Below are 23,347 nucleotides of genomic sequence, written 5' to 3'. Positions count from 1 at the left end.
GTAGTTTGTAACCAGGCCAAATATTAAGCTGATCCCTTCCTTCTGCACATCTCCTGTTTGTAAGAAAGGAGGCAGAGTTGTTGTGAAAGTCTGTGATCTGATGTTCTGTCAACATTAGAGGGTTTTGTCCACAAGATGGCCATTTTGCTGACAAAACCTGAGGAGCATCCAGATTCCCAAGGCGTTCTGTCGACAGAATGCAGCACTTTTATCAACAGCTGTACCCCGCTCCCCATGAGGAATAACACCTCTTTTGACAGAGATCCATGGACAGAAAGCTGGTCTGGGTACTCCGGGGGGCCCTCTGTCAACTGACAGGGCTTCCAGGACACCGTGCAGCCCTGTGTGCTGTGCTTCCAGTTGGCCATTTTACCAACAGAGCAGGCAGACAGTCCAGCCACTCTGTGTCGACTAAACTTCTGTCAACAAATACCTGTGATCTAGACATAGGAGCAGAAAACAGTTGTAACACTATAGAAGCATCAATCTGATGCAAGTCTCCTGGCCCACAGCTGGACCTTTCCGCCTCTTCTCTCATTATCAGCCTATTGGCCAACAAACTCATAAGCCTGGGGGCAATATGATCATTTGCAGATAATTTGTTCTATTTCTTCTGCCAAAAGCTTATAGTGGTTCATGGTAATTCAATAACATTTTGAATTTATAGTTGTGTGATCAGAGAGCATATGGGAGAGGAGCGGGAGGCAGGGAGGAAAGATAGGTTCTTCCATTTCCATGTGCAGCCCTGGAGAAAGAAAGAGCTGTGTTGGAGGGTGAGGTTAATTTACACGTCTCTCATTCGGTTTCGGTTGAGTCTCATAGTCCTCCTCTGGCTGGGGATGTGAGGGGTCGGTTCCTCTGAGGAGAAATGCAGCTGTAGAAGCAGCTTTAGGCAAGGTTATCTCCCGCTGCATACAGGAAGAAGACAGGTGGTTAAAAACAAAGATCAAGATAGCAATTGGCCATTTATTTTCTAACTGGAGTACATGCACCAGTATATAGAGATATAGAAATAAGCTGACACTAAGTGACACCAAGCTGAGGGATGGTGCAGCAGCCCAGGAGAGATTCAGGTGCTTCCCAGCTGATCAGCAGAGCACCTGCAGCTGCCCACAGAGGGCAGCTTGTGTTTCTATGGGTGGTGCACATCCACATATGCCTTGGTGCACACAACAAAATTTATTCTGCCCATGGATGGAAGAAATTAGAGGGAACTCTGATTGCAACTGCAAAATAATTGCTAATTGCAGTTTTAATCTTTGAGTTTTAACTGCCCTGCCCCCTTCCTATCTATAATGTGAGCTGACCTGAGGTGATGCATACTTGTGGGACATTGGTGGAGTCTTACATGTCTTATTTCATGGAGGACCCACAAAAAGTCACAGATTAGCTTTGGGAAATGTGGAGAGACACACAGACATGATTAACAAACATTAATCACCACCAAAAGCCAAATCTTGTCACTTTTCTCAAGTGAGTAGTTCCACCAAAATCAATGGGGCAAGTCACATGAATGAAGCTGTGTTCATACTAACTGTGACCTAGGTGCCAAGTGCTTTATAACTGCTAAAGATAAATAGAAAGATAATGTACATTTCGTGAAGCCTGGCTGGAAATGTAATGGAGCATGCTTTGATTGTTAACATGCCAGTTGTATCAATGATATATGGCCCCATCCTGCCCTCATTGTCAGTGGCAAGGAGTGGGGGACCAAATCCCCCACTGTTGGGTTTTCCAGTCCATGTATTTTTATAACCTTTAAAATTGCCTTTGCATCTTTTTCATACAAACATGGAAACCAAACTGGGTAACTATAAAAGCAAATGCACTCACAATATGCCCTCTTGATAACTTTTATTCTGCAGAATTAAACAACACAACCGTGGGATGTGGTAGCATAATGGTGGGAAAATTACACACAGTTTTAAATTATAAAACCAACAGGTCATCACTGAACATTTTACATCTAATTTAAGGTCATCTCCTACGTGAAGTGTGCTTATTAAGTTTCTTTCATGAGCATGGGACCTGTAATTTATGAATGCTGCAGGTGTGACTGAATTGTGCAGATCTTTATGGTGAATGAAAGAACATTAGTCATTATTCATGGGTGAAATATTCTATTTATTCCATGGAAAAGGAATAATGTGGTGGGTGTGAAGGCAGATAAAACGACATAAATAGAAATTGAAAGTCGACTAAGTATGTCAGGCCTACAATTGTGTTATTGGTTGAAGTATTTAATTTCATAATATTAATAGGTTTAGGCTTTTTTCTATAATTATGCATGTTGATGATTAACCTCCATCAACAAAATTAAGAGCTAAAATTATTTCAGTTCATTTTTATTAAATGAAAATATTAGTAACTGAAACATACTGAAGTATGGCCGCAATAATTCCTAGAGCAGATCTTTTAGGTAAACATCCAATTGATTTAAAAATTGCATGTGACGGAGAATCTAGCACAACACTTGGTATATTGTTCCAATGGTTATTACTCTCACTTAAAAATTTACATCCAATTTCCAGTTCAAAGGGGTTTGTCTTCAACTTCCAGCCATTGGATAGCGTTAGACATTTCTCTGTGGACTGAAGAGCCCTTGGGTAATGCATAATAGAGGCTTGGGGATGCTAAGCCTCCCCAAAAACTCATGATGCCCTGGGGAAGGCAGCAGTGGGTTAGTGCATGGGCCCATGAGGTCCAGGCCCAAGGACCACAGCCAATCTGGTCTCAGGGCCACAGTGGGGTGTTGTAGAAAGCAGTGAGCAGGGGGCAGGACCTCAGAGGGAAGAGGTGGAGTGTGAGGGGAGAAAGGATATGGCCTTAAAAGATGGATTGGAAAAGGGGGCTTGTCTTTGGGAGGAATGAGGATAGGGCTATGGGGTGGAATGGGGTGGGGCTATGGGTGGGTCTGCAAGTGGAAGGGGCAGAATGGAAAAGGGGCTGCTGTTCTTTGAGCTCCACCACTACAAGCCCCAGCTAGGAAGAAGGGGCTCCAGGTTAAGAGCTGTGGCTGGGGCCAAACTCTCAGAACCCTCCACAGCCAAGCTTTCAGCCCCCCATCCCAGCTGCAACTGGGCTCTGAGCCCCTCACCGGCCCTGACTAGGACCACAGGAGTTGGGAGTGCTGAGAGCAGCAAGCAAGGGTATGGCCTTATCCAGAAGAGGCAGGGCAAGGGACTGGCCTGTCCAAGGAGAAGCTTCACCCACTGCCCATGGAAGAGCTTGTTATCAATTATGTGTGCTTGCAATATGGGGCCCTTATCTGTTAGCATGTTCTTATGGTAGGATGGGGCCAAGAGGGTGGGATGAAGGATACACCAGCTGACTCAGACTCATTTACAGCACCACCCTGAAGTCTGTGTTTGTCAAGCCTTTGTTATGACCCAGCCCACTGGATAGGTCTTTTCGTCTCTGTCCTCTTCAGGTTAATGGGGTTTGGAAGTTTCCTGTCTCTAGTGTGTGCTAGGCAGTTCCATGTCTCCTGAGTTCAGAACCTTTCACTCCACTCCACTGGGTTCTAGCTCAGGGCCCTTGTTTGGAACAGCTAGAACCAGTCCTTTCAGTTATTTGCTACTCCCTGTCATCTGCAGGTTTCCGCAGCCTCTTCCCCTGCTTCTACTGCAGCTTCTCACAAGGCTATAGAAGAGATCCTCTCTCTTCAGTTTCTCTCTTGCCAACATTGCTCAGCAGACGTTCCCCCCTCAGTCTGCTGTCCTTAACCCTTTATCGTGCATAGATGCTTCCCCACCTAACTTAACTGTCTTTCAGTTACTCTAGGAGTCAACTGCTCCCTGGTCAAAAAGAGCTGCCTTCTTCCCCATTGTGAAATTTGTCAGAAGTAGTCTGGGCCCTTGAGCTCTCCAGAGAGACAGGTACTCCTGAGAACTCCTCATGCAGGTAATTATAAACTTTAAAAGGGGAATGCAAATACAGCTGATCAGAAATGCAAATGAGGTGCTGATTTAAATATCTCACACCTCATTTGCATATTCCCATATGATCTGGCTTCCAGAAGATCTATTTCCAGAAGCCAGAGCAGCCATGTGGATGGGGTTCTTTCAAAAGGAAACCCCCACGTTCAAAAGCACTCTTCTTCCTAACTTTCAGGAAGAAGGGTGCTTTCTGAAGGGCGGGCTTCCTTTCAAATGAACCCTGTCCATGTCTGCTTTGGCTGTTCTGGAAGCCAGATCATGCAGGAATATGCAAATGAGGCACGAGATAGCTAAATCAGTGCCTTATTTGCATTTCTGATCAGCCAGGTTTGCATGCCCCTTCCAAAAGGGGGGTATCATATAGATGTAGCTTATATGTTCTGTGTTTTCCCCTAAATATGGAATACTATATTCTACTTTATATATCTTCATTTTCCTGTTCTCTGCATGAATTGTTCACACTTTTGTTTTAAAGGACTAGCACATTGTTGGAATACTATAACATTTTAATACAATTAAAATGGATTTTTGTATGTCCTTTTGGAATTTAAAAATTTCTTTAAGGAATAATAATTTTACATTTATATAACATCTTTCATCTTGAAGAATTACAAATTAACAAACTACTAAATGCAAACACATTCATTAATGTAGCATTGACGTAATACAAAACATCAGAAAATTCAAAAGTTAAAGGGTAATATCCTGCCCCATTGAAGTTAATAGCAACACTCTCATTGGCTTCAGTGGGGCCAGGATTTCACCTAACGTTCTCACTGCAGCAATACACAGCATCTTCTGTTTTTGTTTTTCTAGTTAAGGACCCACTGCTTTTCCTTGCACTCCTAAAACCTTCTTTCATTTCAGTTCCCTTTGACCTGAATTTTGTACTCGTTCACAAGTATAAAAAGCTGGAATAATTTTATTGAGTGTAACTGACACTGAATGTGTGTGTACCTTATTCTACTACGACCACATTGTGCAATGGTTTCTAAGCAGAGTTACTGTTAAATGCACTGCAATGTCTCTTACTAATCTTATGGCAGTTTTGTGTGGTTTGCCTTTTTGGGAGGATTTTGCTGATCTTTCTATGAAATGTTTATATTTGCTTTCACACAAACTGACCCAGCAGCCAGACAGCAGAACCCAAACCCTTGCTGGTTTCTTTGTCAGGCTAAGAATGTATGTTTTGATGTCAGAAATGGGGCACTGCTTCATTAGATTCTGGTAACATTCTTTGTAGTTGTCAACTAAACCTGGTCAGAAGCGACATTTCAAATATTTAATAAGCCTTAATCCATTTTTTTTCAAACCTTGGTTCTGGATACCTCAGTAGGAAGGGAGCCTGTCCATTTCAAGCTTCAAGATCAGCTAATTGCAGCAATGAGTATGAACATGTTTGTAAACCACTTTTTTATCCACACTCTTCTTACCCCAACCCCTTCTCTTCAGACACTGCATACAGCGTTGCCAGTCATTTTTTCCCATAGCTGAGTCCTCCATTAAGCCCTGCTTAGACACTTCCCTACATATGATGTCTTGACACCCACTTGGAGGTCAGCCTCTAGGTCTGACTGATCTTGGTTGTGTCTGAAGTCAAATGTACAAGAGTGAAATCACTGATACCCATCCCAGCAGATTCTGACATAAGATTCCCATGAGACGTAGAGGATGGACTGATCTAACGAGCTTACAAAACTTACTTGTTTTTACATTTAGAGAAATTAAAGAAAAAATGGTTCATGTGCTTCTATTCAAATCTAACAAGCAAACAGAAGACACCTCTGCAGCCATCATTGTCCATCTGGATGTGTACAGACACCTAACATGGAGCATTTCAGGCCAAAGGGTAAATTTTTGATAAAGATAAACATGTATAAGGCAATGGGTGAAAACTGAAATTGCCTTGCTTTGCCTACAACAGTTTTCACATCCGATCCAAATGACACTGAATCTTAAAAGTGGGCAGGGCCAGGATTCTATTCCCACTCAGAGGGAATTGTGCAACCTCCTGAATCACCAAAAAAAATTCCTACAGCACCCATATGATTCTTGATATTTGTCTGTACCAGTGAGGATCAGTACTTCCTGGCTGTATCTGCTTGGCTTGTGAAATTTCATGGGATGGTGAAGTAAATAAAGGCAGGCAAATAAATAAATAAATAAAACTAATAATAAATAACTGTTATTGTGCTGCACGTACATACAAGTGCTACTCCCTTATACTATCATTTTGACTACAGAATTTTTGAAAGTATTATGGCCCTCTGCTAGCCTGGGTCAAAGGTTGAGCTGAGTGGAATTTTGAACCCAAGTTTCTTCACATGCCCAACTAAATGCGTATTAGAAGAAATACTGCTGAACAGCTTCCCCACCCACTTTCTCAAAGTGAAGTAGAAATTGCTCTCAAATGTTGGTCATAAATGTGTAATTTGAATCCCAGCCACTCCACAGGGCTGCAGAAGAATTTACGATGTGCTAAATATTTCCTTTGTTCTTCCCAGTGGTAGCCTGCTGTAGCAATTAGAAAGCAACTGGCAGCGCATGTAAACTGTGGCTGTTTTCTAAAGAATTGTTGATAACTGTTAAAAGCCTCTGTAAGCACAACTTGGTCTTTTCATACTACAAGAGAATTTCTTAAATATATATGTTTAACTCTCCACTTCCCCGCTCTTTCTCACCATATTTTTGTCCCTTTCTCTTCATAACTGAGCTGGAGAGGAGATACAGATGTAGTCCTTTGTTGTAATCCATCCATTACTAACCTACACATACATTCCCTTGACTCTGTCTCTTAGTACCAAGCAGCCATGAAGGAACCATGTGTTTGTGTAAACAATACAAGAATCTACCCTGCATTTTTTTTCTTTCTCCCAAATGTGACCGTCCTGCTGGTCCCTCCATAGCAGTTGAAACTAAGAAAACCGTGCCCCTGCTCCGTCTGCTTGACTGTATACTTAGGGCATCAGATTCCAAGGTGATGAGTTTGGAGCAGATATACTATTGCATGAAAAGGTTGAAGTTGGAATGGAATGGAAGGGTGACTTTGTGGGATGTTTCCCTACATAGCCAGCTCTATTTCATCTGCCAAAACTCCGCATGGACCATGAATTGCATGGGAAACAGGAAAAGAGCCAGAAAACAGAGACATCAATGAACAAATGTACTAAGCATCTGCTCCTATAGGGACTGAAGTTCATGAAATGAATAATACATTAGTTATGCTTTAAGCAAAGCACACCTTCTGTGGTTTGTCACCCCTTTCAGAAGGGTGACAGAAGGCAGGAGCTGGCCTGGAACAAATAGTAACACAGCACTCTTGTCAGCCATGTTCATTACAGGAAAGGGCTGAAATCCAGGGAGTACAGAGTCAACGTTCCCTGTAATATTTTCCATCCAAGTGCAGAATAATTTTTATTATGTGCACCAAGGCACGTGTGGATGTGCGCCACCAATAGAATCGCATACTGCTGGCCGTGGGTGTCTGTGGGTGCTCTGCTAATCAGACGGATGGTACCTGAAACTCTCCTGGGCGGCTGCCCATGCACTCAGCTTCCAGGGAATGCTGTACATAGGGAAAGATTTCTCTATTGTCCTTGTGCGTGTCTGTGGCATCTTGCAGATTCCGTGACTATTCATGAAGTCAGCTCCTTAGCATTTGTGCACTACTGTTTGATCCACAGCTCTCCTGTTCCTTGGAATGATAGGTCATTGTTCCTCTCCTATGCCATAGGGAAACATGCAGACCTGCATCTGACGAAGTGGGTCTTTGCCCACGAAAGCTTATGCTTATACATTTCTGTTAGTCTATGAGGTGCCACAGGACCTGTCGTTGCTTTTGCAGATCCAGACTAACACGGCTACCCCTCTGATGCATTCCTTAGTCATAGTCAAGTACAACTCATTATCAACAAAACACCCTCTGTTGGAGGGGGAGTCTCTCCCACGGGAACCAGGCAGACATACAGAAAGCTGTTCACTGTGGGTGGAAGGGAAAAGCTATAACTTCCCTCACTGTCCACTTCCAGCACCTGCCATTGGCAATGCTAAGAATGAAAGTATTTATAGTAGAAAAGATTAGACTCCAGCATGAGCTGGATGGCTCAGGGGATTGGTAATGGGATATATAGAGCTTGTCACCTCTAGGTTGCTGGTTCCACTCCAGTTAGTAATAAGTGGGAGTTTTTTGCCATCTGATTGTTGTTCAGTGGTCTGTGTGTGAAAAGATTTTGTCTCAGTCCAGTTCCCTCTGGACAGACATCCCTACTGGCAACCTGGTTTGAAGTCTCTGTGGACAGCTCTAGGATTGGAAGGGCAGACTAAGCTATCTGCTCAGTGTAGAAGTTGCCTCTCCAGGTTAGGATTGAGGGCTCATGTGGTGAGGATGCTGCTATTATCATTCTTGTGCTTCTAAGTGTTCTGAAAGGAAATGAATAGCTTCGTTTTCCAGAGCTGTCAAACCAGCATCTTTCGAGCTGGACCCAAACTCCATTAAAGACAATGGAGTGGGCTTGGTTCATACAGCAACCTCACTCAATATTTCTTTCAAATTTATGATCAACGATTCTGTCACCGGAGCAGTATTTGCAACCATTGTTTCTGCAAATTGCCATCATAACAAGCCCTATATGTAAAGGCTCCACGGTATATAGCATTGTTTTTGGTATTTCAGACATGGCATCAGCCTCCCATTCCTTCAGTCAGGTCGACTGTCATTTTGCCTCTTCATATATTCTTCTACTAGCTTTAATCATGGTGCATTTCTTTTGGTTTTAAGGACAGAGGAACAATTGCTGAGGGCTGATTTTTCATTTGATGAATCAGTTTTAAATGGGTGTTCCTGTAATTATTGCCTGCTATTCTTCACCTCCCTCAGGGCCAAAGTGGACCATCTCCATGAGACTCCTGAGTTCCATAAGTCACAGAGATGACCCTACAAAGCCTAGTTTTGGATTATTAATGGTCACAGTGAACACAAGCTGAACTTCTCCATGTTTTGTAGCACAAATTGAGTATCAACACATTGCTTCAGATAATGCATGCAATTTGTTATAGTTGCATTAACATATTAAAATAATACAAAAACTGAAATTAGGTTAACTGGAAATTAACTCCAAATTAAAGTGACTATAAAGGGGACTATTTAGTGCTTATGCTAAACTAGAGTAATGTTAACCTGCTTTCACTTTTTCCTTTACCATGTATGTCTGGTTGTGCTTGGTTTTCTTGACTGAGGCTATGCCTATACAATGAGATAAATTCGGACAGTTAGCTTGATATTAAAATAGCGCTGTCTTCACTGTAAATACCACTAGCTTGATTTAGGGAGCACAAATATTGATATCATAATATCAAAACAAAAAAGCAGTCCCATAGCACTTTAAAGACTAACAAAATAATTGTTTTTTTAGTCTTTAAAGTGCTATGGGACTGCTTTTTTGGTTTGATATTATATAGACTAGCACGATTTTCTCCCTGTTGATATCATAATATTATTGAACTAGCTGGGTGCAGCGTGAAGTTTGAATTTAGAAGTTCTAATAAAGGCCAGTGTGGAACCGCCGTGTCTCAAAATCGAATTTATTAGCTCCTAGACGCGTCCCATATGTATCCCACAAAGCTATGTGGTTACCTGCCATGGATGGCCACTTGCTTCTGTTCTGCTGTCCAGGTGCGCAGGAAGGAGGTCACAGGAAGCCTGCAAATTTGAATTTGAATTCATCAGCATTCAGGCTTTGAAATGTAAAGGGCGCTCACAATGAAAAGTTTATTTTATCCATCGCATTGCACTGCATCAGTAGCCATCCCACCACATCGGTATCCACCTCTTGCAATCATGAACACTCAGGGTAGTGATCTGCCCAGTAGTTCTCAGGTGTACAAGAGAGATCCAGCTTGGAGCCATCGGGGGATTCTGGATTTCCTTGCAGTTTGAGGAGAGGAATCAGTGGTGAGCAGACTTCAGGTGTCCAAGAGAAACTCGAACATATATAAGATCTCGCAGTTGACGATTGCCAGAGATTATTCCTGGTACTCTATGCAATGCCGGATGAAGGTGAAAGAACTCCAGCAGGCCTATCACAGAGCCTGGGAAGCCAACCGGTGGTCCTGCTCATCACCAAAGACCTGCTGCTATTATGAACAGCTGCACATGCTTCTTGAGTGGGGGCTCACCATGTTGCCCACTTTTCATTACAATAGTTGTGAGGGCCCTGGTCTGGGGTCTGGAGTGAGCTGAGAGGAGCCGGAGGGCTGGGAGGAAGAGAACAGTGGAGAGGAGGATGGGGCAACTAGCAGTGGCCCAAAGAAGTTCTTCCCAACATCCTGGAGCTCCTCACCTTAGCCCTGGAACCGGTTTCCAGTATGCCAGTCCCCTCTACACTGATCCCTGAGCCCCCTGGGACCAAGCTGTTCTGGTGAGTATTTTTTTCTGAATGCTAGAAAGGGTGGGTATAGGTATGGCTACAGGTTTTCTATAGATCTGTGCCCTTCAGAACAGGGTGTTAATACTTCTGGGGATGGAGCGCTTCTTCTTTTTGGAGATCTCCTCAAAGGCCTCATCCAGATACTCTTGTATTTTTTGCTTGAGGTTTTTGGGCAGGCCTGACTTATTGAAGTTTGCACACTAGCACACCTTGCCATGCCAGGTAACCAGATAGCAATCTGGTGCCATGGCACCACACAGCATTTTGGCAAATTTTGGCAAATTTTCCAGACTTGTGGTCACACAGGATGAGCAGCTGTTCTTTGTCGATATCTGTTAGTTTTAGGGGGGTGATGTCTTCTTTGGCAACCTAAAGAAGCACAAGAATTTGGACTGGATTTTTTTGCAATGCTTCCTGCCCTTTTCCATTTCCCTGGAGTGCATTACCACACTATCTGGCTGGTGGGTGCTTTGTCATCCCATCTCTGTGTGGATAGCAAGCTCTCTGGGCCTTCTCCCTTCCAATATCCCTTTCCCCCCGACACTTCCTTTCACTTTACAGGAATCCCTTCCCACCCAGCCATCCCTATGGCTGGAATCGAACCCTTTCCCACACTTCCATCTCACCAGGTGGCTGCTGGAATCTGCAGACTCTGCTACCCCAAATCACCATGTGCAGCACAGGTGGGTTTGCCCTCCATTACCTGGCCTTTTTTCCCTGATGTGGGCTGCTCCAGCGATTGCCGAGAAACTTTTTTACCCCAACTTGGCAGATGACTGAAAAACTGATCCCTCCCCGCTGTGCCAGCATTTCTTTTCACTTTACATGGATCTCTCCCCACCCAGCCATCCATGGGGCTGGAATGGAACCCTTCTCCACCATCCCACCTTGTGATGCAGCTGCTGGACTCTGTGCTCCTTGTGGAGGATTGCTCCAGGAGTGGATGAAAAATCCCCTGAAAGTGGATAATAGCTTACCATGTCCACAACAAAATGTTCTGAATAAATTATGGTTTGTGCAATTCATGCTTTGAATCCCATCCTTAATAAGCCTTAAGCAGCCTTGCAAAATGAAACTTTCCCTGATGGTAGAGACAGAGACCCATTCATTCCCTGGGTAAGCACTTTGTGTGAATTGTATCTCAATTTTGACTTTCACTTTCCAGTTGACTTCCCCAGCATGGGAGACAGGGCGAGGAAGTGCAAAAGGTCCAAGCAGGATCTCATCCTGCCGCACATGGAGCAGTGTGAAGCAGAACCCAGTGACATGAAAAGCGACACAGCACAGTGACGGCAGAGTATGCTGGAGTTCCAGAGACAGAAAGTGACAAACTAGAAGGAGGATGCAGCAAAGGTAATAATGGCAATGAGCGACCAAACAGAGGTCCTGTGCTCCATGCTGCAGGTGCAAAGGGGCTCCCAATGCAGAAGTGTGAGCTGTGCTCACTTCTTGCCGGAGTCCCCTGAAGACAGGTCACCCATCCCCTGTTATTGCAGTCCCTGAACACAGGGAGCTAGGGCAAGGACAGCCTGCTGCTTTAGCCACAAGGCCCGCTGCAAAAGGCTATTTCAGCACCCTTGACAACACTTCCTTTCCCTGCCACTTAAACCTCTCCTCCCCTCAAAATAAACTTATTCTTTTAAGCTTGGTGTGATTTTTTGGCATGCACAAGTGGTAGGGTGCACAAATCATCGTGGGAAATTGGGCAAGGGTGGAAAGGGCTGATAGCACAGCTGCCCGCCACTACACTGAGGTCTGCAGAGGACTTGCAGCAGAGGTGCCTAGGCAGGAGTGGAGAGGGCTGACAGCACAGCTGCTTGTCGATACACCAAGATCCACAGAGGACTCACAGCAGAGGCACCCGGCTGGGAGTGGGTAGCAGGCTGAAAGCACGGGTGCCCTTTTTTTCAGGAAAATAGCCCTCCCTTCACATCCATTCTTCTTTCTGCAACTTAACCCCTCCTACCAAGTAAAAGCATTCTTTTGGTGTAAGACAGGGTCTGATTTATTGGTTCACATTTGGTGGGGAGCACAAATTAGTCTGGGGAGTGGGGCTTGGTTGGTATTACAACAGAGAAATACATTGCCATCATGCGTGTGGCAGAGCATTCATGAAGCTATATTTTAAAGTGTCCATGATTGGTGCTGCCTCCACATGGCTATTGGTGAATGGCTGTGTAGGTAGCTGTGAGTAAGCCCTGCTCATGGCCTCAACGTCAGAATTCCAGGAATTCAGGAAGTTCTCCCACGTGGATTCACAAATGTTATGCAAAATAATGCACACTGTAATTACAGTGGGGACATTAGTTTCATAAGGGTCCAAATGGGTTAATAGGCATCTGAACCTCACTTTTCAGTGGCCAAAGGTGCATTCCATCACCATTCTGCACTTGCTGAGTTTGTGATTGAAGTTTTCCTTGCTGCAGTCCAGGGCTCCTGTGTAGGATTTCATAATGCAAGGGAGCAGAGGGTAAGCAGGGCCACCCAATATTACAATAGGCAGCTCCATGTGGCCAATCTTGATTTTCCAGTCTGGGAAAAGAGTCCCATCCAGGAGCTTTCTGTACAGACCAAAATTTCTGAAGATGCGTGTGTTGTAAACCTTCCCCAACCATCCCACATTGATGTTGGTGAAATGACCTTTGTGATCTACTGCCACCTGCGAAACCATGGAGAAGTACCCCTTTCTGTTAATGTAATCAGAGGCCAGGTGGGTCGGGGCCATGATGGAGATGTGCATGCCGTCTATTGTCCCACCACAGTTAGGTAACCCCTGGGCAGCAAAGCCATCCTCTATGGCCTGTACATCTCCCAGGGTCATGCTCTTCCTGAGGAGACGCTGACAGATTGCACTGGCTACCTGCATCACCACGGCTGCCACTGTAGGTCTGCCCACCCTGAATTGATTAGCCAGTGACAGGTAACTGTCAGGCGTTGCAAACTTCCACAGAGTGATTACCACTCGTTTCTGAACTGTTAAAGCTGGCCTCGTTCTTGGGTTGTTGTGTGTTAGTGCAGGGCCCAGCACATCACAAAGTTCCATAAAGGTGGACTAGCGCATGCTAAAGTTCTGCACTCACTGCTGGTCATCCCTGGACTCCAAAACCATGTGGTCCCACCAGTGCGTGTTGGTCTCACAAGTCCAAAACTGCCACTCTACTGTCACCAATGGATTCAGGGCAGCCAGCATTTCTGAGTTCTTGGACTACAGCTGAAAGATTTCCTCTTCAAAAACTTCATCATCATCATCATCCTCCTCCTTGACCATCATCGCCCTTTTGAATCGAAAGAAAAAAAATGAATGACAGTCCAGGAAGTTGCCGTAACAGTGTGTGCAATGAGTTGAAGCATTTGGGGATCCTTGCTTGTGCTAATAGTGTGCTGGAGAAAATGGTGCAGTCTTCCATTGGTTTTCACACAGTTACTGAGTGCTCTGAATTCTGGGACAGTGCTTTGCATTCTGGGTTAGGGACATCGAACACCTACAAGCAACCGGGTCTAAGGTACTGTCAAACTAAGGCACAGTCAAACTTGGATAAGGCAATGGGGATGAGGAAACTCAACATGGAGAAGTGGTCAGTCGAATTTCCAGAAGGTTTGTGGACACTTAAATTCAAATTCATAAGAACAAGTTTAAAAAAAATCAAATGTATTAAAAGTTAAATTAATCTGGTAGTGTAGACGTAGCCTGAGGCTCGTGCTAACACATTAACAATGTCTTACAGGTTGCCTATCACCATAATTTGGGCCCTGCTCACCACATCTTTTATACGCATACAGTCAAACTCTTTATGAGAGTATATAATTTGTTTCATACATTGTACATTTCCAGCATAGTTTCATAGTTGTAAATTTAAACATTTCACTAAGTATTGTTAGTATTTAATGACAAAGTTGAGTTCCACTGTGCTAGGCACTATATCTGCTGTACAAGTAACATGTAGTCCCTGACTCATAGTTCACCATATGTAGGGGCTGTCCCTAAATTATATAGCGTATTTTCTGGTGATTTTAAGGCCCACCCACCCCTTGTAACACTGAAAAAAACAAAAACAGAATTAAGGATACACATCCTATGCGTTAAATAATTTAAATGCAGCCCCAAAATAGACAAGCCAGGAAAAAGGTGGCAGAGGAAATGAACAAACAAAAAGCAAGTGACTTGTCAAAGTTACAGAAGGGTCAGTTAATATAGTGTGTGTCAGAGGATTAAAATGTTCACACACATTTATCGGAGGGGTAGCCGTGTTAGTCTGGATCTGTAACAGCAATGAAGGGTCCTGTGGCACCTTATAGACAAACAGAGAAGTTTTGAGCATGAGCTTTCGTGAGCACAGACTCACTTCATCAGATGCTGAACATCTGATGAAGTGAGTCTGTGCTCACGAAAGCTCATGCTCAAAACTTCTCTGTTAGTCTATAAGATGCCACAGGACCCTTCGTTGCTGTCACACACATTTAGAATCTGATGAAGCACCAAACTTCGACTTAAAAATGTGAAATATCTTCCTAAATTTGGCTCCTGTAAGAGGTGTGAAGGACAGTGTTTATAGACACTGAAACAAAATGGGGTTATAAAATCATTAATTCCTTCATATGCATTTGTTCTCTTCCTGTTAAAATCGAGTCCATCCTTAATAGTATTTCTTTACATTTGTATAAGTACATTCTTGGCCCAGGATTTCAAACTGTCTTACAAAGAAATACCATTTAGTTAAGCTACTCCGTTCTTTTATGAGGTGGATACATATATTCCCCATTTACATGTGGGTAAACTGAGGCACACAGCTATTCAGTGGTTTGCTTAAGTAAGTCAGGAACAATTACTCGGTGTCCTACCATTAGATTCTAATAATTCTCCTTGTATTAACAATTTATTCTACTTTACAATGATGGTCTTAGGGTCATCATTCTGAAGGTTTGAATTGAATTCTCCCCTCAATGAAGCCATCTGAGTTCTATGGATGACACTGAGACAGAATTTAGTCACTATGTTCTGAACAGATGTCACAGAAAAGGAAAAAGTTAATAACTAGATAGTAATTCCATTGAACATGGGATGGAAAGATGTCTTGCATATCAATTTTTTGAAGTAGCTATAGCCTTATCTTGTTATGTCATGCATTTTTGATCAGCTAATCACCATGTTTAGTGCATAAATCAGTAGCAATACAACAATGAAATGAAATCTAGTACAGTGATGTTAAATTGTACCAACATGTACACCGCTAAAGTGTCAGTAACTTGTGCAATCAATCTCTGATTATTTTTATACTTTGTTTGACAGACACTTCTGGAAATGTTTTCTTGTTTAACATCGTCAGCAGAGCTCCCAGACTAAGTTCCTTACGTATCTTTAAATACTGCTAAGCTGATTGGCATTTACTCACCCCCCTTAATATAAGAATCATGGGGTCTGACTTAGCAAGAATTACTTTTTTTTTTAAAATAGAACAGCTGTCCTCTAAACTTGAGCCCATCTGGTCTTACTTGAAGAAAGAAGGGAGGGGGGGAGAAATTAAAATCAGTTCTCACTAATTAGAGGAAAATTGTATGTAAACAATTGGAAGGTCTTTTCATACTTATGGCCTGAAAGAGCTTAATTGCTTGCATGAGCCTAAAGGGTTATGTTCTTTTTTAAGCTGCATTTGCTCTCTGCCAAATACTAGCTTGGACATGCTGTGAGTGGTTTTTGGATCACCAACAGCTCATGCTATTTTAGTCTTTGTCATAGCTAGAAGTTGTAATTAATTTTGATGATCCTGACAATCATAATTATGACAGTTCTTGTTTCTGATAAGACTATATGAAGAATTTTTTTTTGGGGGGGGAATCATCATGGGTTTTTGGAGTAATAAAAGAAATACAGCAAAGCAACAGAACTGCTACACAAACATCTGAAACCTGAAAATAGCTTCATTGTTTTCTTATTTGTAAGAGAGCAGGAATATTAAACTCATGGGGTAATAACATATGACAGAAGAGTGTTTTCCTTTTCATGTCTTCAGTAACTCACCTAAAAATCTAGTAGCAGGGCACTTAAAAATCAAAAGCAAACTTTTGTTTGCTTTCTGTAAATACATGTAGAGTTCTGTACACAGAAAGTTGTAGTTTGCTACCTCCATGCTTTACTAGAAAGAAAAGAACATTTCATCCTCAGTCACTCTCACATCCAAAAGAAAGCACACTTATCCATTACACTCACTATTTTCAAAGAGGCCTCCTGTCTCCTTGAGCAAACAAACAGATCCCATTAATGCTAATAGCAATTATGTTATGTACACAGAAGAGGGAATGGCCTTTTTGAAGGAAAAGTGTAACAGTGTTTACAATGTAATACCCAAGGGCCAGCTTATACTTTGATGGTTCTGGCCGTGCACTGCAGAGCAGGACTGCGCTATAGCAGGGTGATCATATAATGGGTAGGGCAACTATAGCTCCCTGTTGCAAATATGGGACAGGGAGATGTGTGGGGGGAGAGGTGGCTCTTCTCGGCTGCACCAAGCCCCAGGTAGCTGGTGCTCCCTGCCCCTAGCCCCAGAAAAGCAGCAGCCACAGGAGCTCCTGGCCTGTAGCCCTGGGGAAGCAGCAGCCACGGGTGCTCCTGCCCCCACCCATAGCCCCCAAGGGGCTAAGTATGGGACAATTCATCCCTTTTAAAAAATAAGTCAGGACGCCTTTTTGGCATCCCAAATATGGGACTGTCCCGCCCAATGCGGGACAGACGGTCACCTTAAGGATGGGATATGGATCCCACTGAACTCTCTAGGGGTTGATGTGAGCCTGAGAGGTAAATTAATACTCCTGGCAACACGCATGTGAGAGAAAGCCCAGCCTAATTGATAATGAAGCCAAAATGAGAAGGGACTGGGCTGTGTTTATAAAGCCACTGCCAGGACGTTTGAAAGAGAAAGGGGCTATAGGTAAGAGAGTACAAGAGCTATAGGGAAGTAGCAAGAACTTCAAAGGAGTATTGACCTTTGCTGCCAGCTACGGGGTCCTTGTGCTAGCATCTAGAATAGAAAGAAGGCCTGAGTTTGCATACCAGCTACCAAAAAAGGTGGGGTGAAACCCCCTGATATAGTGAGTGCAAGGACCATGGAGCCTACAAATATACAGAACCAGAAGACTTCTTGTGAGGTCATTGGTCTACAGCTTGGTTGGACTCTCTGTAACCTTGGAAGATGGGAACTAAAGTGTGAACTGGGTGGAGGGCCAACCTGTAGAAAAGGAGATCACTTCAGTGACGAGTATCAGAGAGGTAGCCGTGTTAGTCTGTATCTTCGAGAACAACAAGAAGTCCTATGGCACCTTATAGACTAACAGATATTTTGGAGCATAAGCTTTCGTGGGCAAAGCCCCACTTCATGCATCTGACAAAGCAGGTCTTTGCCCACGAAAGCTTATGCTCCAAAATATCTGTTAGTCTATAAGGTGCCACAGGACTTCTTGTTGTTTACTTCAATGATGGTGACTGTCAGCAGGGGGAGTCCTAATGGGAGAGAGCTGCTACCCCACATCTGGCCACAAGGAAGTGATCCTGCAGAGAGTGAACCCCTTCACCAAAGCTGTGATTTAGGAAGAACAATCTGAACCCTTGAAACTCCTTGGCCTATAAAAGAGGTGTAATTCTGCACCAACCTTTCAGCGGTGAAGTACGCTCCCTCCTTCATACCCAGCTTGCTCTGCTGGTGCAGTATGTGGGAACGGAAGTGAAGAATGGCCTGTTTTCTCCTCACTCCTCCCTGTCACATGTCTTGTTTCCTCTGTGGCAGTAGGAAAGAGAAGTTCCTGCTCTTCATCAAACACAGGGATAGCAACTGTGCCTGGCCCTTGTGCGTCAGATGTAATGGTGGAAAAGTTTCATTCCATCCAGTCATAAAAGGTCTATGACAGTGTTGCCAACTTTCTTGATTTTTGGCTTTATTCTTGATGCATTTAAAGTGTTTCTTGAAGCCCTAGGTCCTAGAGATTCTCAGCGTTCACATTACATTTTTAAAAGTTTTTGGCTCTCCTGGTTACAAAGAAAATATTGAAAATATCAGAGAAGTAGCCATGTTAGTCTGTATCTTCAAAAACAAGAAGTCCTGCGGCACCTTATAGACTAACAGATATTTTGGCGCATAAGCTTTCGTGGGCAAAGACCCGCTTCGTCAGATGCATCTGAGGAAGCAGATCTTTGCCCATGAAAGCTTATGGGGCAAAATATCTGTTAGTCTATAAGGTGCCACAGGACTTCTTGTTAATATTGAAAATGTGACCCAACTGTGTCCTACATGCTTAGAAACCAAAAGCAGATAAAAAGAATACAACATTTATTGTTCTTAAAACAAATGTCACTTTGTGGGGCTTGCCTCACAAGTTTTGAGTGCTGGGGTTGATCATCCTACATACGTATTTATTAAGTGAGTGTACATGCATATTCAGATCAGGAAGATAAGATTGGGTTAGTGCTTGTCACAGAATCAGCACTGTGCACCATTAGCTATCTACATGGGTGGTGAATTATACAAATCCCCATGCTAAGACCAGAACTCCACCATCTACCCTAGACTGAATGTACAACTTTCCTCTTCATGTGAATGCATAAAAGGGAATTTGCAGATAGTGGTTTAACTATTTCATTGCTATAAACTCTTCTGTCCTGATCATTAGATATTTTATAACCCTTCAGAGGTTGTGCAATATTATATTGCAATAGGTAAAATAAGTAGACTGAAACTTTTGTAAATTTGCACTTAATTTTCTTCACTGCCAGACTGAGTTTTGTGTAGAATTATTACTAATAGTAAATATGAACGATGGTCTTAGGGATATGGTAGTGAGACTCTAGGAGTTTAATTGCTGGCTGTGCTACAGAATTCCTCAATGGCAATGAGCAAGTGCCTGTGTCTTAGCTCCCAGTCTCTAAAATGGGAGGGTAATGCTCTTTGTCTCCCACTTTTTGCCTCATTGATTTACAATGGTGAAGGTAGAAATTTCTATTCATTATCAGTCAATGATACCATTACTTCTTACAAAGCATAGCATATACATGCATGAGTTCTTTGGCTGTTGATTCCAATGTGCAAATGACAGTCCCATCCATCGGTAGGGCACACCCACACACTATCAATGCTCTGAATCCAAGTAGCAGATTCTTCCTCCTCTGAGTCCAGTCGACACAAAGTTAGATCCACTCAACCCGGTACTGTTTCATGCCATCTTCACACTGACTCTGCCAACTATGGCAGTATTCTGCACTCCTTTTCAGATCATCCTCAGGGATTCCAATGAGTACTAAATCATCTCTGCAGGTATCCTGAAATATGCACAGGGGTCTTCCTCTCTTTCTAGACCTTTCACAAGCTTCAGAGCCCAGCACACTTTTTTGGGATCGTGTATTCTGGCATTTGTTTAACATGTCCAGACCATCTGAGTTTTTTCTTACAATCCATGTCATACCAGCACGATTCAACACTTCCCCATTTGTCACTTTGTCTTGCCATCTTATTCAAAGAATTACAAGTAAGCATCCGATATGAAAGATATTTAGCCTTTTGATATAGCTGGTGTAAGTTGTCCATGTTTCTGAGCCATCGAGAGGAGTGGATGAAAGACACATCTCATAAATATGGGTATGCACTTTATTTGACTAGTTTTATTGTTTCAGGCTCTCTCGCAAAGGACCAGCATTCCTGGCTGCTCTGCTGATTCTACTAGTGACCTCAGTGTCAAGATTTACATTTCTGGCAACAATAGAGCCAAGGTAATAAACTGGTCAACAACATCCGGATGAATGCCATTGAAGGTGACACCTGGAATTGGTGCTACATTGGTGGGCATTGTAAAAAACTTTAAGATAGATAAGGGAGCTATTACTCTTCCATGTTTTTACCATTACAATGACCATACAACACAAATCATATCCCCACCCTTAACTTGTTCCATTCCTTTCATCCTTCTGTACACATCCCTGTACCAGGTTGTTTCCCTTCAATACTAGAAGCTGTGGGAGTTTGCTGCACCAGTGTTGGCAGAAGGCAGGTGGGTAAAGCGTTGTGTGCAGAAGGCAATGGTGCCAACAGACACGGTGGGGCCAATGCCAGAAGGAGCAAAGGCATTTGTCCCTCAGTGCTGCCCAGTCCGTGGTGCCCCCCTCCTAACCGCTCCCTCATGGGCATGCAGTGGCACTGCTGCGGCAGTCCAAAGATCCAGCAGAAGAAGTCAGAGCTCCAGGCCCCTTTGAAATGCCAGGCTTGGGAGCAACTGAAACCTTGGTCCCCCACACCACACCCCTCCATGGGTGAGCAGTTCCAAAGGGTAAGGCAAGGGTGACCTTTCTTGGAAGGCAAAAAACTACCCCAGCATGAAATTGCATACTCATTCACCACAAGCTTTAGGGGGGAGCCCCAATCCCAAGTATTTTATACTGTATCATTTTCAGTCCATTGCAAGATGCAATCCTAACTGTGGTGTTGCTGTCACATCCTCTCTAACAAAATATTTTGGTTAGCTTTTAAAAAAAAAAACCTTTTTAAAAAAAGTCTCTGATTTAATTCTTACAGTTAAAGAATTTGGTTTTGTCAGTCCTACTCTGCATCATCAGCCAGTTAAAATGGCAGCTGTTTTCGTATTCTACTCTTTTTATTATATTCAGGATCTATGTTAGATGAGTTTCTCTTTGTTAACATGAACACCACATTTTATTTATTTAGATTTAATAATAAAAGATGCTCTAGTTCTCCTAACACATTAAAAAATCTCAGCACTATTGAAATGATCATACAAACAGGAATGTAATCAGCCATTTGCAAACATTCCTTTCCATTTGCTTACCATTGTGTAACTACATTAATAGATTCATAGATATTAAGACCCAAACTGACCATTGGACCATTAATCTGAGCTTCCACAGTACACAGGTCACAGAATTTCACCAATATCTTTCACGGTGCCCAATGACATGTCTTTGAAGCTTAACTTCTAGAAAGGTAATTAGCCTTGATTTGAAGATACCAAGAGCTGGAGAATCCGCAACTTACCTTGGTGCCCTTGGTACTTGCCACCCTTCCATTTAAAAGTGTGTTCCTAAGTTGTAATTGGAGTTTGGTGGACTTTAACTTCCCAGACAGTGTTTTCTTGTTATAACTTTCCTGGTTAGATTAGATTAAAAAGCCTTCAAGCATGGTCTCCTTCTGAAGGTACTTTTAGATTATACTCATGCAATCAGAACTATCCCAGCTGCATATGGGAACCCAAAATTTGAGGCACCCTCCCTGGGGTTTCCCCTTATCCCCTCCTCCCTTCTCTCCTGCTCCTCTCCACCACCAGCAGCCAGCTAATGAGGAGCTCCCTCCTTCCAGGATCCCCCTACCTCTGCAGCTCCAGTCTGGTTCAAGGGAAGCCCATGATCCCTGTTAGAAGCTGCAAGGGGAAGGAGAACAAGAAAACAGCATGCCCTCCTGAAGGTGAAGTTGGAAACTTGTAAATAGAATCTGCAAATATTTTAAAGGCAACCAATATACTACATGCCACTAGAATTACTGTATCTAAAATGTGGCTTTAGAATACATTCGATAAAAAAGTCAAAAAAGAGGTCATGAAAACTGTAGTTTGCTAAATTCATTCCCAGTGCCACTGAAATCAGTGATGTGGCCTTGGTATAAGAAAACTTATCCCAGTGGCTTTGAAGATTTTAAAAGGGGAGAGGGGAGCAGTATTTTTGTAAAGTAAGTTGGCAGCAAAAGCTGTCAAACTCATTCTGTGAAGAGGGACAACTTGCATTTTTAATTATAGTCTGTGGACTGTGGTTACAAAAATTAAGTCATACGCAGTGTAAGACACATGGCAGATCTCCCACTGCTCACAACTGGAGAGTCAGATAGAGTTCAAGGTCAGAATAGGTAGTAACTGTACTTTCAGTGGGAGGCTACAACTCACCTTATGCGCCAGGAAGTAAAAAGGCCACCTGAGCAAAGACTTTACAGCTGGACCCATTAAATTCTCCTCTAAGCTTCTGACTGTTGAAGATGAATTTTTAACTCAGTGGTTATTTTGTCTTTTTACTTATTTGGACTCGTAAATCTAAATGGTTTTTCTTTATCTTTCTTGACCTTTCCCTGCCAACATATATACTTCCTTAGTTGTGCCACCTAAGAACTTCTACTATGGTTGCTGTGTTTATTTTTAGTGAAATACTATATTTGCTTTGTTGTGTTAGCAACTTAGGGAGCAAGCCATAATAAAGAAGGGTCAGTGCCATTCACAGCAACACTTCCCTCCACCCTACCCATTCTTTTAATTAAAACATATAAAACTCTTTTTCTAACAAAGTTAAGGAAACATAAGTTGCAGAATTCATTACTATTTGCTTAGGCACTGAAGTGAGCCTTTGCACCTGACCTTTTGCACAGGGCAATGCATAAATGGACTGCACCAAAAGGAAGCTTTGAGAAGAATTGTGACTCTCCCTTATCCGCTCATTGTACTTGCTCTAGAAGGGAAGTACCTTCCTACAGCCCTGTCTTGGGAGCAGTTTACTCCCCATGTAGTGGATGGAGCTTTCTTCTTAAAGAAGAGGAGGGTGGACCGATAATGTGTCCTGGCCAGGTCCTTCATAAAATGGAAGATGTCTCAGTTCCCACTAGGGGTTCATATCACCAATACAGAGCTCTGTCAGCAAAAAGCGGTTCCTATTGTACACCACATGACACTGGAGTGTGACCATAAATATACAATGAGTTGGCAGGGCCCTCCCCTCCCAGCACCTGGAAATCCCTGACACTGCCAAACTGGGCAGCATTATTCCAAGTGGCCTTGTATTAATGTTCATGAATCTTGTGAGTAAACTTAGGTCTAGTTTCAAGTTGGCAATAGATGGTTGGCTCTCATTGTGCCTCACCCATGGGCATTCTGTGCTTCTGTCAGTCTTGTGGGTCTGGCCGAAGAGCGATCCTTTGACTATGACTAAAACAGCAGCAGTTTTTGAGTTTTATTGTCTGT

Source organism: Carettochelys insculpta, chromosome 3, assembly GCF_033958435.1.
Source record: "Carettochelys insculpta isolate YL-2023 chromosome 3, ASM3395843v1, whole genome shotgun sequence".
Classification (NCBI taxonomy): domain Eukaryota; kingdom Metazoa; phylum Chordata; order Testudines; family Carettochelyidae; genus Carettochelys; species Carettochelys insculpta.
Note: the sequence above shows the minus strand (reverse complement) of the source record.